The sequence below is a fragment of the Lynx canadensis genome, chromosome B2 (genome assembly GCF_007474595.2).
Source record: "Lynx canadensis isolate LIC74 chromosome B2, mLynCan4.pri.v2, whole genome shotgun sequence".
NCBI lineage: Eukaryota > Metazoa > Chordata > Mammalia > Carnivora > Felidae > Lynx > Lynx canadensis.
In genome coordinates, this window is record NC_044307.1 from 81,679,208 (window position 1) to 81,693,799 (window position 14,592).

Here is a 14,592-nt window from a genome sequence, read left to right on the forward strand (position 1 = left end):
TAGGTGTGCAAATATCTGTTCAAATCCCTGTTTTCAACTCTTTTGGTTATATACCCAGAAGTAGAATCTGGGGAACATATGGTAATTGTTTTACATTTTTTGAGGAAGTACCATACTGTTTTTCAGAGTGACTGTACTGTTTTACATTCCCACCAGCAGTGCCTAATAGTTCCAATTTCTCCACATCTTCAACAATACTTGCTATTTTGGAATTTTGTTTTTTATTTTTTTATAACAGCCACCCTAGTAGGTGTAAAGTGGTATCTTATTGCGAAATCTCATTTTAAGCATTTTTTAAAATGTTTATTTTTGAGAGAGAGAGAGAGAGAGAGTACGAGTGGGGAGGGGCAGAGAGAGAGGGAGACAGAGAGTCCCAAGCAGGCTCTATGCTGTCAGCACAGAGCCCGATGGGGCTTGAACTCACAAGTTGAAATCCTGACTTGAGCTGAAATCAGGAGCCAGATGCTTAACTGACTGAGCCACCCGAGCGTCCCATGAGATCTTATTTTCATTTTCATTTCCCTAATCATTAATGTTGAGTATCTTTTCATGTGCTTACTGGTCATTTGTATATTTTCTTTGCAGAAATAGCTATTTAAGTTCTTTGCCCATTTTTAAATTGGGGTTTCTGTTTGTATATAATCTTTTTACTGTATATATCCATGAACAAGGCAGAGGCAGAGAAAAACAGCCAACAGAGTGTTACCTCAAGAGTGTGTGCTGGGAATAAGGAGACCAGGAAAAGTGAGTCCTCTTTGCCTTTTATGTCATGTATTGCCATTGTTTTTCACTTGTCACCAACATGTGTCATTAATTGAATAAAGAAAAAAAATTAAAGAAATGATCAATACAATGTCATTTTGCTTACACATCTTAAAATATCTGACTTGAGATTTTTTGTTTTTTTCTTAAATAGTACAGCCAAGAAAATGAAACAGTCTTGAGCTGACCCTCAAAGCAAATTTCATAGGTAGTATTTCAATAATGAGAAGAAAACTTCATTGTTCTCGCTGAAGATCCTTGGCCTGCCTTTCCCCTTCTCTCCCCTCCTCCCTTCTGGAAAGAGCTCAGACTAAGAGAGGAGCCTGTCTCTCTTTAAAGAGAGTATTTGTTTCCATGGTAACTTGCCTTCTTCATCTTCAGAGTTGTAAACTGGGAAATTCTATTACAGGCTTACCCAGGCAGTTGCTTTTGAAATGGTGTCTGATATTAGCTATTTGTTTCATTCACCTTTGCTGCTCAGGAATCTTTTGAATTTGGTGATTCTGTTTCTATCAAATGAAGGAAGTAAAATAAAGCAATATGAGCTGATTATAATCAGTCTGATTGGGCCTGCTGTGCATTGTCGTCAGGAACTGTCGCTGGCTGTGTTGGTGGAGCCCCTGGGTGACTATGTGATGTGTGAGGCCCAGGCCCACCTCCGCACTGATGCCCGCCAGTGGAGCCCAGCACACAGAGCTGCTTGGGGATGCCCTGCAAGGTCAGCTGGAGAAGAAACAGAAACTACCTCTGTGGTCAAAAAATGATGTCTTGTTAATGGATTTCATGTCTTATCTATGAGATTCTGATATGGGCAGGTGGAGTTATTACACTCCTGCTGTGAAAGCAACTGTAGTTCAAATAGGTGCAAATAAAGCAAGTAACCAAATTATCTGAGGCTGGTGATTTTCATTTCTGTAGTAGCACCATAGTATGCTTGGAAAGCTTCAATTATTGACTCTTGGAATAGAAGGTTTTGAGGGTGTTTATTGACCACTGTGATTGCTATGCATGAAATCTATATGGTTTTTAATCTTTCTGAACCCTCAAACAAATGACATGTAAATCAGTTTACAGACAGAAAATCTCTTGAAAGCACCTTTTCTACTCAGGAAACTCAGCTACTTTATTTCATAGGAAAGCAACTTCATGAGATGATCCTGGAAAAATGACATTCTATTGGTTTTCCTTTTTTTAAAAAAGCTAATTGCTAATCAACAGTTTACCTCCAGCTTCTAAACAGAGTTCTTAGGTGACATATTAATATTTAAAAATATTTAGATTGGGATGATGAAAAAGTTCTGGAAATGGAACGTTGTAAAACAATGCAGATGTACTTAATGCTACTGAACTGTACGCTTAAAAATGGTAAAATGGTTAAAATGGCAAACTTCATGTCATGTGTATTTACCACAGTGAAAATAGTATTTAGAATTTTCCAATTGGAAAATACAAAAGTTTTTGCAATTGCTAAAGAGAAGTACATTAAGTAAAACACAATTATCTGACTCTTAGACTCCTAGTTTTTTTTTTTTTTTAAATATGTGAAAACCCAATCCTATTTTTTTTTTTTAATTTTTTTTTCAACGTTTATTTTTGGGACAGAGAGAGACAGAGCATGAACGGGGGAGGGGCAAAGAGAGAGGGAGACACAGAATCGGAAACAGGCTCCAGGCTCTGAGCCATCAGCCCAGAGCCTGACGCGGGGCTCGAACTCACGGACCGCGAGATCGTGACCTGGCTGAAGTCGGACGCTTAACCGACTGCGCCACCCAGGCGCCCCTACTCCTAGTTTTGTTTTTTTTTTACCAATTTTGAGGCATAATTCAAAAATTAAAAAAATTGTATATATTTAAGGTGTACAACTTGAGGTTTTAATACATGTGTATATTGTGAAATGATCACCACAATCAAGCTATTTTTTTAAGTATTAATAATGTCTTTTCCTTTTATAAAATAATGTTTATTTATTTTTGAGACAGAGAGAGAGAGAGAGAGAGAAATGAATGAGGGAGGGGCACTGAGAGAGGGAGACAAAAGATCAGAAGTGGGCTGTGCACTGACAGTAGAGAGTCCGACGCAGGACTCGAACTCAGGAGCCATGAGATCATGACCTGAGCTGGAAGTTGGATGCTTAATGGACTGAGCCACCCAGGCGCCCCAAGCTAATTAAGATATCTAGCATCACACAGTTGTCATCTTCTTTTTTGTGTGTGTTGGGTGTGGTAAGAACACTTAAGAACTACCCTCTTCACAAGTTTTAAGTATACAATACATATTCTTAACTACAGTCACCATGCTGTACATTATTAGATCTCCAGAATTTACTCATCTTGCCTGAAAGTTGTACCTTTTGACTAACGTCTCTTTATTTTCCCCATCTCCCCTAAGACCCTGGCAACAACCATCCTACTTTCTATTTCTGTGAGTTTGACTATTTTAGATTCCACGTGTAGATGAGATGATGAAGTATTTGTCTGTGTCTGGCTTATTTTGCTTAGCATTATGTCCTTCAGGTTCATCCATGTTGTTGCAAATGGCAGAATTTCCTTCTTTTTCAAGGCCAAATAATATTCTATTGTACACACTCTCTTTCCCTTTCTCTCTCTCCACATTTTCTTTATTCATTCAGTTGTTGACATTTAGGTGTTTCCATGCTTTGGTTACTGTGAATAGCCAAATATCTGTGGGAGTACAGATATCTTTTTGAGATTTGGTCTCCTCACTTTCTATGAAGCTTTCCTTCATCCTTAAACTCAGGCTCCTCAGAAAATTCCAAATTTCAGTTTCTTTCATCATTTTCAGTTCTGAAGCATTTAAAATGCTTTCATTTGCCCATGAAAGATGAGAAAAGTACTATGTTCAGTAGCCCCTACCCCTACAGACATATTTGTATTACTCTGTTCCCAACTCATGCCTTGGAGGAATCTCCTGTCTCATAAGGATAATCAAAGGACATAAACGATCCCAGAATTGCAAGGGATCTCTGTGGCCACCTCAACTGTTGTCCTGCCAAAGTAGGCTTTCCTCTCCGGCATCTCTGACAGGTGGACAGTTTTTGCCTACTTCCAGTGATGAACAGCTCTTCACCTCATAGGCTGCCCACTCTACCTTTGATCAGTCTCATTTACCACACAGTTGGTGGATAGTTTGTCTTGGCCCTGTGTCAGGCACTGGAGACACCAGAGGGAACAACATGAATGTGGTCCTGCTCTCATAAAATTTACATTAGAATGTTTTTCTGTCATTTAGGCTGAAATCTTGTTCCTTTACCTGAAGGTCACTTGCTCTAATTATGTCTGCAGTCATAAAGAGTGCATGATGCCACTAGTGAGGGCCTGCCATGGGCAGCCCAGTGCCAAGAGCCCTGGTGGCTTCATTTCTTTTACTCTTCACAGAAATCCTATGAAGCAGAGCCCATCACTGTGTCCATTTTGCCACTGAAGAAACTAAGACTTAAATGGTCATGTATCTTGGGGCGCCTGGGTGGCTTAGTCAGTTAAGCATTTGGCTTCTGATATCAGCTTAGGTCATGATCTAGCAGTCGTGAGATTGAGCCCCACATCAGGCTCTGTTCAGCAGAGCCTGCTTGGGATTCTCTCTCCTCCTTTCTCTCTCTCCCTCTCTCTGCCCTTCCTTTCAAAATAAATAAATAAATAAATAAATAAATAAAAGTTATGTATCTTGCCTCACTAAGGTCATACGGTTACTATCTGTTTCTGCATTTGTATTCACTCATGCATTTATCAAACACTGGTTGGGAATCTACTGTGCAACTACCTGGCAGTAGAGAAAAACTTGGTGGTAGCTGTCCTAAAGAACTCATGGACAGGAGTGCCTGGGTGGCTCAATCGGTTGAGTGTCTGACTTATGCTCAGGTCATGATCTCGCTGTCCATGAGTTCAGGCCCCGCGTTGGGCTCTGTGCTGACAGCTCGGAGCCTGGAGCCTGTTTCAGATTCTGTGTCTCCCTCTCTACCTCTCCCCCGCTCATGCTCTGTCTCTCTCTCTCTCTCTGTAAAAGATAAATAAACATTAAAATTTTTTTTTAAAGAACTCACGGACAAATGGGGGAAGATATCAAGCAAACGAACAGGTATAATGCAGTGCACTGGGCTGTGCTCTGGTGGTGATGACAACATGGAGGAAGGTCTCTCATTGAGTCTATGGGTCCAATCAGGCTCCTGACCAATGCAGCCAGCCCCTGCTGGTTTCTGTCACACATCTGGCCCTCCAATCCACCCATCACCTGTACCCTGAGTGATCTGTTCAAACCGTGAATCAGTTTTGTCATATTCACTCATTTCTTTGTTCAGCGGACAAATATTTTTGAGTGCATACTTTGTTAGCTTCTGGTAAATAAATCAGATATGGTCAGGACATTTACAGAGTTTGTAAGGTAGGTAAGAAAAGGATATAGGCAGATGAATAGGATTATTAAAATTTTTTTTTTCAACGTTTATTTATTTTTGGGACAGAGAGAGACAGAGCATGAACGGAGGACGGGCAGAGAGAGAGGGAGACACAGAATCGGAAACAGGCTCCAGGCTCCGAGCCATCAGCCCAGAGCCTGACGCGGGGCTCGAACTCACGGACCACGAGATCGTGACCTGGCTGAAGTCGGACGCTTAACCGACTGCGCCACCCAGGCGCCCCAGATGAATAGGATTATTAAAAACAAAACAAAACCATACAACCATGGAGGGAAACAGTTTAACAGTTTCTCAAAAGGTTAAGCATAAAATTACCATATGACCAGCAATTCCACTCCTAGGTATATACACCCAAAGGAATTGAAAACAGGTACTCAAATACCTGTATACAAGTGTCCGTAGCAGCATTATTCACAATAGCCAAAAATTGGAAACCCAAATGTCCATCAGTGGAAGAATGGAGAAAGAAAACATGGTAGTATCTATACAATGGAAATTTACTTAATCATGTAAAGGAGCTGAACAGAAGCTAGGCACAAAATATTACATATCATACAATTCTTTTTATATGAAATATCGCGAATAGGTAAATCCATACAGACAGAAAACAGATTGATGGTTGCCTGCAGCCACGAGTTGGGAAGAATAGAGAATGACTGATAATGGTACAGGGTTTTCTTTTGGGATGATGAAAATGTTTTGAAACTAGACAGAGGTGGTGGTTGCACAACACTGTGAATGTAGTAAATGCCACTGAATTATATACTTTAAAAGTTAATTTTCTGTTCTGTGAATTCCACCTAAAAAAAAAAAAACAAAAGAAACCCCAAAACCCCAGAAAAATGTAACAAAGGAGCCTACTGGGATCAAGGAAGGATTCTCCTAGGAAGCACAGTTCAAGCTGAGACCTAAAGGTCCCAGCTGAGCAAGAGTTAGCTGGGAGCAGGTTGTTGAGAACATGCCACTGGCAAGAAGTGGGTGTGGATGGAGCTGAAGGGGAAAACAGTGGCCAGATGAGGTAAGGATTTGTAGGCCTATAAGTGTCTCAGATCTTATCGTAAATGCCATGGGAAATCTACTGAAAAGTTTTAAGCCAGGGACAGTTACAGTAGTCTACATGTTATGACTTTTGATTTCTGCAGGAATGGATGGCAGGGGAATATGAGGAAAGCAGGGATGCAGGAAGAATGCAACGCAAAACAGTGACTTGGACGAAGGCTCCCTGGGGCTGCCAATTGGTCCATATCCCCCGAGGGACATACCTGTCACCATGACCTTGACCCTTCTCAGTTTCCCTGGCCCACCTCACCCTGTCCACCTCACAGCCTCTGCTCCAGCCCTAAGGAAGGATCCTCGGTCTTGAACCTCAGGAGTTCAAGAGGTACTGTAGTCTAAGGGTCGCCTGGGTGGCTCAGGTCATGATGTCATGGTTCATGGATTTGAGCCCTGCCTGCATCGGGCTCTGTGCCCATGGCTCAGAGCCTGGAGCCTGCTGTGGATTCTGTGTCTCCCTCTCTCTTTGCCCCTCCCCTGCTCGTTCTGTCTCTGTCTTTCAAAAATAAATAAACATTAAAAAAAAAAAAGAGGTATAACAGTCTCTTTCACTTGAGGCCACTGAACATTGTGCTTCTATTCTGAAACATTTCCCCGTAATATTTGCCTGGCCAACTTCTCTCCAACCTTCAGTATTCAGCCAAGGCATCCCTTCTCTCCAGATGTGGTTCTGGCCCCAGGCTACTATATATAGGGCCCCCCTTCAGAATTCCCTTTAGTACTCTGACCTAATTCTATGATGGCACATATCATAATGGGTGGCAGTTGCCTATTTTACCCCTTTGTTTTTTTTCCATTAACTTATGAATGCCTTAAGGCAGAGACTCATTTGTCCTGATGCCTCGCATCATACACTAGGATAGATGAATTCTTTCACGAGAAAGGAGTCAGCACTCAAGATGGCTCCCCTCGAGGTCTCCTTTGAGTTTTCGGTTAACATCATTCCTTTTTTTCTCTGAAAATCTCCATTCCCACCCTCCCCACAGATACTATCCCTTGTTGAGATGCTTGCTTCTTTCCATTTTTCAGAATATCTACATTCTTATACAATATTAATCATAGTTCCATAGACTTCTCAATGGTGAACAAGCCTCTCACCGTTGCTTTTGTTCATACAGAGCACAGAATCGAAAATGCTGACATATTTTTCAGTAGGAAATTTTTCAGTATGAAAATTTTTCATATTTTCCTTCCTTTTTCACGACACTTCTAGCTCTTTAATCTGAACACTAGCAATTCACAAATAACTTATTTTTAAGTAAAGATGTATTATTCTAATGGACATTTCACCCTCATTTTGCAAGTACTGGTCAAGTTTTTACTCTTGAGAATCCAATTTTTAGAAAATGCGCCTGGGTGGCTCGGTTAAGTATCTGACTCTCGATTTTGGCTTAGATATTGATCTCATGGTCATGAGATTAAGCCCCGAGTTAGGCTCTGCACTGGGCATGGAGCCTGCTTAAGATTCTCTGTCTCCGGGGGTGCCTGGGTGCCTCAGTTGGTTGAGCATCTGATTTCAGCTCAGGTCATGATCTCATGGTTCACGAGTTTGAACCCCGCATTGGGCTCTCTGCCGTCAGCACAGGGCCCACTTAGGATCCTCAATTCCCTTCTCTCTCTGCCCCTTCCCCACCCATCCTCCCTCCCCCTCCTCTCTTTCAAAAATAAATATTAAAAAGAATTCTCTCTTCCTCTGCTCCTCCCCCTCTCATGCACGCTCTCTCTCTCTCAAAATAAAAATAAAATATATTCATTTCAGTGTTACTCAGGACCTTATACGTTTCCTGAAAACATTCACCTATTACATCCCTGAGTGATGTTCAGACTTCAGCATAATGTTAAGAGCCCAAGCTGCTTATACTGACTGAGTCCCACCTCTGCCATGCTATAGCTACCAAACCTCAAGCAAATTATTTCACCTCCCCATGCTTTTGTGCCCTCATCTGTAAACTGAGGATAATAATGGTACCTACCTTAGAGGTTTTGTGAACATTGGACAAGTTAACGCTTATAATACACTCAGAATAGTGGCTGGAATTTGCAGCAGCAACAAATACCTTCTGAGGAAGGGAAAACAGAACAGGAGTTGCTGTGCATACTACAACGGCTGAGAGAGACCTCCTGTCTGCACAGCTCCACCTGCTTCTTTCTGCTTTATGTGCAGAGTAGGGACAGGCTGGAGGTACCTGCCTGGGTAGTGAACTCCGGCAATACACCCCACTGCGAAACACATCTTTCTAAAGCCACAACAGCCTTAGGGACCTTGGTCTGGTTGTCATGGTAACTTCCCACTTATCAAACTGATAAAAAAAAAAAAGCACTCTTTTGAATGCTTAGACTGAAAGAATCATCCCCTACCGAAAGAAAAAGAAACAACATTCTTGATAGCATAGCTTTAACTTAATTTTCATATTAAAGACTTAATCGATAAGAAAAAGCTAAAGACAGTCTGAGGTCTAAATCTCAGCTAAATCTAAGACAGTCTGAGGAAAACTTAAAAAATGGAAAATACTTCTTCGCTTTTTTCTTTAGCTAAGCAAAATCAACATGACTGAACCATTGCTACTTTTTGACTCTATCAACTTTCTGATTAACCTTTAGTGAGCATTTATGCCCCATTTGCCTCAAAAAGTAGAAGCAGTTTTTAATTCTATAAGAATAAAAGGGAATTAAATACGGGATTAAAGAATATAAGAATAAGAATCCCTTTTAAGAATAAGGGATTAAAATCCAGACTAGCAACCATGTAGAGGATGTAGATGGCCTAGATGTCATCTACTTGGCACATGTGTTACTCAGGGGACAAGACATGGAGCCAGACACCTCCTTGGGGTTGGGCAAGGATTGAGAAAGGAAGGATCAGCAAACTCCACTAAAGGTCAGGAAGGTGGTTCAGCCAGGCAGGTGGAGCTTGGTGTCCAGTAGAAGGTAACTGGCCATTCAGGAAAGCAGCTGACCTTGGAAAGTTCTAGCAGGGTATCATGGGCTACAGTATGGAACACCTGGCAAGAGACCATATTTGGATGCCAGATAGGCAGGGAATTGGACACCTTGAGTTGGATCAGTTGCTAACATATTTGATGGTGGTGTTGACGGAATTAGGGCCTACAATCGGCAAGATCAAGGCAGGACTCCAGTCCTAAAGGGAAGCTGTTATCCTATCAGGGCATAAGCTCAGAGCCAGATGGGCAGTAAGGGGAAACCTTATGTTGAGTCCCTGAGTGGCCCACAGTCCCAGTGTGTGGACAGGACTGAGCCAAGTCACATGGAGGATCATGGCAGAGATACAGTAGTAGGAAGAGGCTCTCCCTGACTGGTGGTATCAGGCATGCTATCTGCTCCAAGTGGCTGGAAATCCAAGTTGCTGTGGCTTGCTGCATTGGGACATTTACTAATTAACAAGAAGTCTGGAGAGTGTGATCTCAGGGCTGATGGGGCAGCTCATCAAGGTCATTCCCATCCTTTGCTCCATCACCCTTACAGGTGGGCTTTTTGTCGCCATCATCACATGATGGCTCTATGTATGTATTAGGTCCTCACAGTGTCCTAAGCAGGAAGGATAGATGGGAGTAAAAGTCTGTCTGAAAAAAGAAGTCTGAAAAAAGACTTTTTCAGGAGCCCCTCAGCAGTCTTCTGCCCACTGGCCCCATGTAGGTGACTCAGCCACCCCAACCTGTAAAGGCAGCTCAAAATGCAAATCTCTCTCTCTTGGGGCGCCTGGGTGGCGCAGTCGGTTAAGCGTCCGACTTCAGCCAGGTCACGATCTCACGGTCCGTGAGTTCGAGCCCCGCGTCAGGCTCTGGGCTGATGGCTCGGAGCCTGGAGCCTGTTTCCGATTCTGTGTCTCCCTCTCTCTCTGCCCCTCCCCCGTTCATGCTCTGTCTCTCTCTGTCCCAAAAATAAATAAAAAACGTTGAAAAAAAAATTTAAAAAAAATGCAAATCTCTCGTTTCCAGCCGCCACAGAGGCAAGGGAGAGGGCTGGTAAAGATGGAAATCTTTTTTACATAAATCTTCCTTTTAAATCTTTTTCTTCCTTCCATTTCCCCTTAATTTGAGCAGCACCCTAGATGCCCCTTCCCTCTCCCTTGTCAGAAGAATATCAAATTGCTTTGACTCCTTTTAGGAAAAAATGGTGTTGATTTCTTATGGACAGTTCGTCCCTCTGAGACTGACCAATCCTTATTCTTTAGAGTCAGGTGTTAGAACATGTGAGCCTTGCACCACAACTTGTAGCCCACAGTGAGGTGCGGCACTAACAGCTGGACAGATGGCAGCCCAAGAGAATACTACCCTACATTCTTTGTCTTGGACAACTGCCAGACTCTCATGGGCCAAGGAGAGTCAATTTCAGGCCGCTGAGTTTTTGACTTCTTCCCCTCAACCCAGTCTATGTCCTTGGACAGAAAAGCCCTAAGCATATTAACAATTAAACAATTAAAAAAAAAAAAAAGAAGTATGTAACTAAAAGATGAGTTCTCCCAGTGTAAAATGTTCCAGAAAACAGTTGAGCAAGAAGACCATTATAGGGTCTTCTGACCTGGAGGTGTCAGCCTTCCGAGGATGAACATACTACAGAACTGGGTATATCTTGGGGAGAAATGTAGAGGCCACTGGGCAGCTAGACTGGAATAAAGACATAGTCAGACATATCATATTCATGAATCAGAAAGTTTACCTCACTTGTGCCTCTTCTAAAGAAGTTGCTGGATGACATAGCACAGCCACAGGATGACAGCTCAGAACTGGCCTGGAGAGCACCGAGTTTGTATGGGAGCTCAGGGAATTGTACTGGGTGTCTACAGAATGATGGCTTCAGAGAGTAAATATATCTGCAACTGTTTGAGAATATGAAAAATTATTAATAGGTGTGGGTGATGAATCTGTTGGAGCATTCATTTTTAAAAGGTGATAAATCTAGCTATTCCTTGGCATTGCCTGTGGAGGTGGCAACCATCTCCTACTTGGTATCACGGCTGCCCTCAGACCTCTGGTGAAGCACTAGGTTGCTAAAAAGAGGACCAAGAAGTTCATCTGGCACCAGTCAGACTGATCTATCAGAATGAAGCACAACTGGTGGAAACCCAGAGGCATGGACAATAGGGTGTGCAGAAAAATCAAGGGCCAGATCTTGATGCCCAGCATTGGTTAGGGGAGCAACAGGAAAACAAAGCACATGCTGCCCAGTGGCTTCCGGAAGTTCCTAGTGTTAGAAATAAGCCCATCAACCCAAAGGAGGGACGCAGAGTCTCAGAGCACAGTGAAGTGAGGCTTTAATCAACATTCTTGCAAGAGCAGGTGTCTAACAGGCACACTTGGGCCAGTTACAGCAGACAATTTATTTCTTAGCCTGAGTCCCTCTCCTGGTTCCTCATTGGCTGAGTACTACAGAGGTTACAGCCTTACCCTGATGTCATCTATGTCCACATAAGGCAAAAAGTAGTCTGATTAGAACAAATGCACATTCCCGGAGGTGATGCAGAGACTTTCAGTCTCTTCTCCCTTTGTTCTCTGGCATATGCTTATTGCAAAGCCCATGAAAATAAGCCCGCAAAACAGAGAGGGAAAGAACAAGGAAGTGTCTAAGAGTTTGGGACTCCATTGTGGCCGGGGGTTCATACATATTTCCAATAGGTTGTTAAACCTATTGTTAATTAGACAGCACAGCTTTTATTTGGTATTTCCGAAAATGAATCATCTCCCCTACTTCTCACACTAGTCCATAATGTGAGGGAGCTTGAAGTGCTGCTGATGTGCAACAAATCTCACTGTGCAGATTGCTCACCATGTCTCCCCCCAGAACTGCAAAGCCATTGTGGAAAGAGCAGCCCAGCTGGCCCTCAGAGTCACCAGTCCCTATGCCAGGCTGTGCAGCAAAGAAAATGAACAGACAGCTTATGTGCATGTTGTATTTAATAAAACCATAAAACTACCAAAAAAAAAAAAGTGATCATCTATTGACAAATGAAAAAAAGTACTAGGAGAAACAAATGGTTTTAAGAGAAAGGCAATATAATTACAGTCAGACCTTACTTGGCTTAGTTGTGAACACTAGTTATATAGTCATAATGCAATACTGAGTGATTTGATCCAAAATTGATCTAACTATATTGGGATGAAAGGGTAGGGGAAATGGGAGAGGTGTGCATAAATTGGTTAAATCCTCCACTACAATATGAAGTCGAAATTTTGGTGTGCAGAATTCAAAAGTAAATAGCAGTATAAACATATTATTTACAAGCATGGGGTTGTTAAAAAGAAACAGACCCCAAAGGGAGTCACCTGTGCTAAGCCCCATTTCAGCTAAATGGGTTAATACCTAACTTAACTGTGGTTGTTGTCTCTCCCAGGAGTGGAATTTGGAACCAATCTGTCAGAAATTCCTGGTCAACACTAGGGAGTTAATCTGCCTGATAGACTCCTGCCCTCCCCCCAAAGGAAAGTGACGTTGCCTGAAATAACCTTTTTAAAAATGACTTCCTTGTCCATACCCCCTTCTGGCTATAAAAGCCTTAAATTTTGTAGAGCTCCTCAAAGCTCCTACTTGCTAGATGTGATGTTGCTCAATTCATGAATTGCTGAATAAAGCCAATTAGATCTTCAAATCTACTCAGCTGAAAATGGATTTTAACAAGGTAAATAGACTGATAGTGAGAGGTGGGGCAAAAGTTGCTCATTTTGCTGGAAGATAAATTTGATTTTGAAACTAGGTGCACATATCACCTTAAAAAATTAAAATCCATCTTTAAAATGCATTTAAAAAGTCAGACAAATTGTTAATTTACTTGCTGAGGTGTATTCTGCTTCCTTTGCTCTTGAAGCTCGCAGCCCCCCCCCACAACCTGTGGTCAGGCCACCATGGATGTGCTATACAATCAAGACCCTTAATGAGCTGACCCAGCAGGCAGAAATGGAGGAGGCGTCAGCATTTCAGGGCTTGTTTGGCCCTCTAGTTAAGCCGAGCTGAGTTCTGAGGAGTTTTAATTAAGCTCAAATTGGGAATGAAGGAAGGGGAGGAATTGGGAGAAGAGGGGGAAACTCCATGCCTTGTTCCAGCTTGCCTTGTCATACATTATTGCTTACATAGCAACGATCAGCCCTACTCAGCTACCACCAGGGAAATTATCATATGTAAATAAGAAACTCGGGATTACAAAAGGTCCTTGAATGCTCAAAGTGATTAGTGTTCAACTTAATCTTCAGGGATTACTATTTATGCCAAGTTAATAACTGAAAGGATATTCTGTAAATGACTCATTTAGTCATAGCGCACACTTACGGTTTTACACAAATAATCACTACAATTTATGATGATTAGAGTATTAAGTTCAATTTCCACTTATGTTTGGAGGCAGCTGTTTCTCCTGGCGTCCCTCAGGTTTAATACAGCAAGACTTACAAGGGGTCATATGCTGTATCTGGGAACGCTACCCTGCCATTTTATCGGAGACAGACTCTTTCCATTATGCTGGTCTTGCAAGCACATTCCTTGTGCAGAGCAGCAGTGATTTGGCCCAAATCCAGGACTCTCCCTACAGTCTTAAGAGATCTTCATTGGGAAGCCTGACTTTTACATCTGTTCACAGAACATTTACTGATTCCTAAATCAAGGTAACATTTTTAAAAGGACTATGAAGAATTTCTGTTAACATTGTTATTACTGTAAGCGAGAGGACTTAAAATCTTTCCGGAAATGAGGAATCTACAAATACACATTCAATTCTATTTCCCCTCCCAATATTTTGATTCATTATTCCTTATCATCAACACCTTGGGTCCATGTACTAGAAGAAGGGAATTTGCCCTAGTGGAGAAAGGAGTAGGTAACATTAATAATACTGAGGGTAAAGGCATTTAAAATCTGGTCTAGGCCATCCTGTGTATGGAAAGCAGGGCCAGCACCAGGGTCTGCCTCCCAGATCTTTTTCCTCCAGGGAATTGCTATTCCTTCACACAGTCAGCTATAACCCTCTCATTTTCAGGCTCCAAAGCGAAGCACATCTGATGACTGCACTTCCTTCCTAGCATCTGGGAGCAATCTGATGAATGCTGATAGGGGAGAAAGCAGAAATGTACTTGTTACCATTACACCTACATTACATCCTACAGAATAGGATACCTATCTTGGAATTACAAATAATAAAAACTGGAGATTGTCATGTCAGTGAGTAGTATGACCTTGTTCTCACTACTATGGTTCTCTTCCCTCCATTTCTCTATATATTAAAAAAAAAAATCACTGAAAAAGCAAGATGGCTATTCACCAAAGTTAAGAAGTGTATCCACATTTTCTTGAAATCAGTTTGTAGAGGACAGTCTTATGAGATTAAATGTCACATTTTAATGGAT

General features: G+C 42.0%; 1 pseudogene; it reads left to right on the forward strand.

Moving 5' to 3' along the window:
* The first annotated feature begins 9,225 nt into the window (after positions 1-9,225).
* LOC115514960 lies at positions 9,226-14,357 on the forward strand (annotated as a pseudogene).
* Positions 14,358-14,592: the final 235 nt, after the last annotated feature.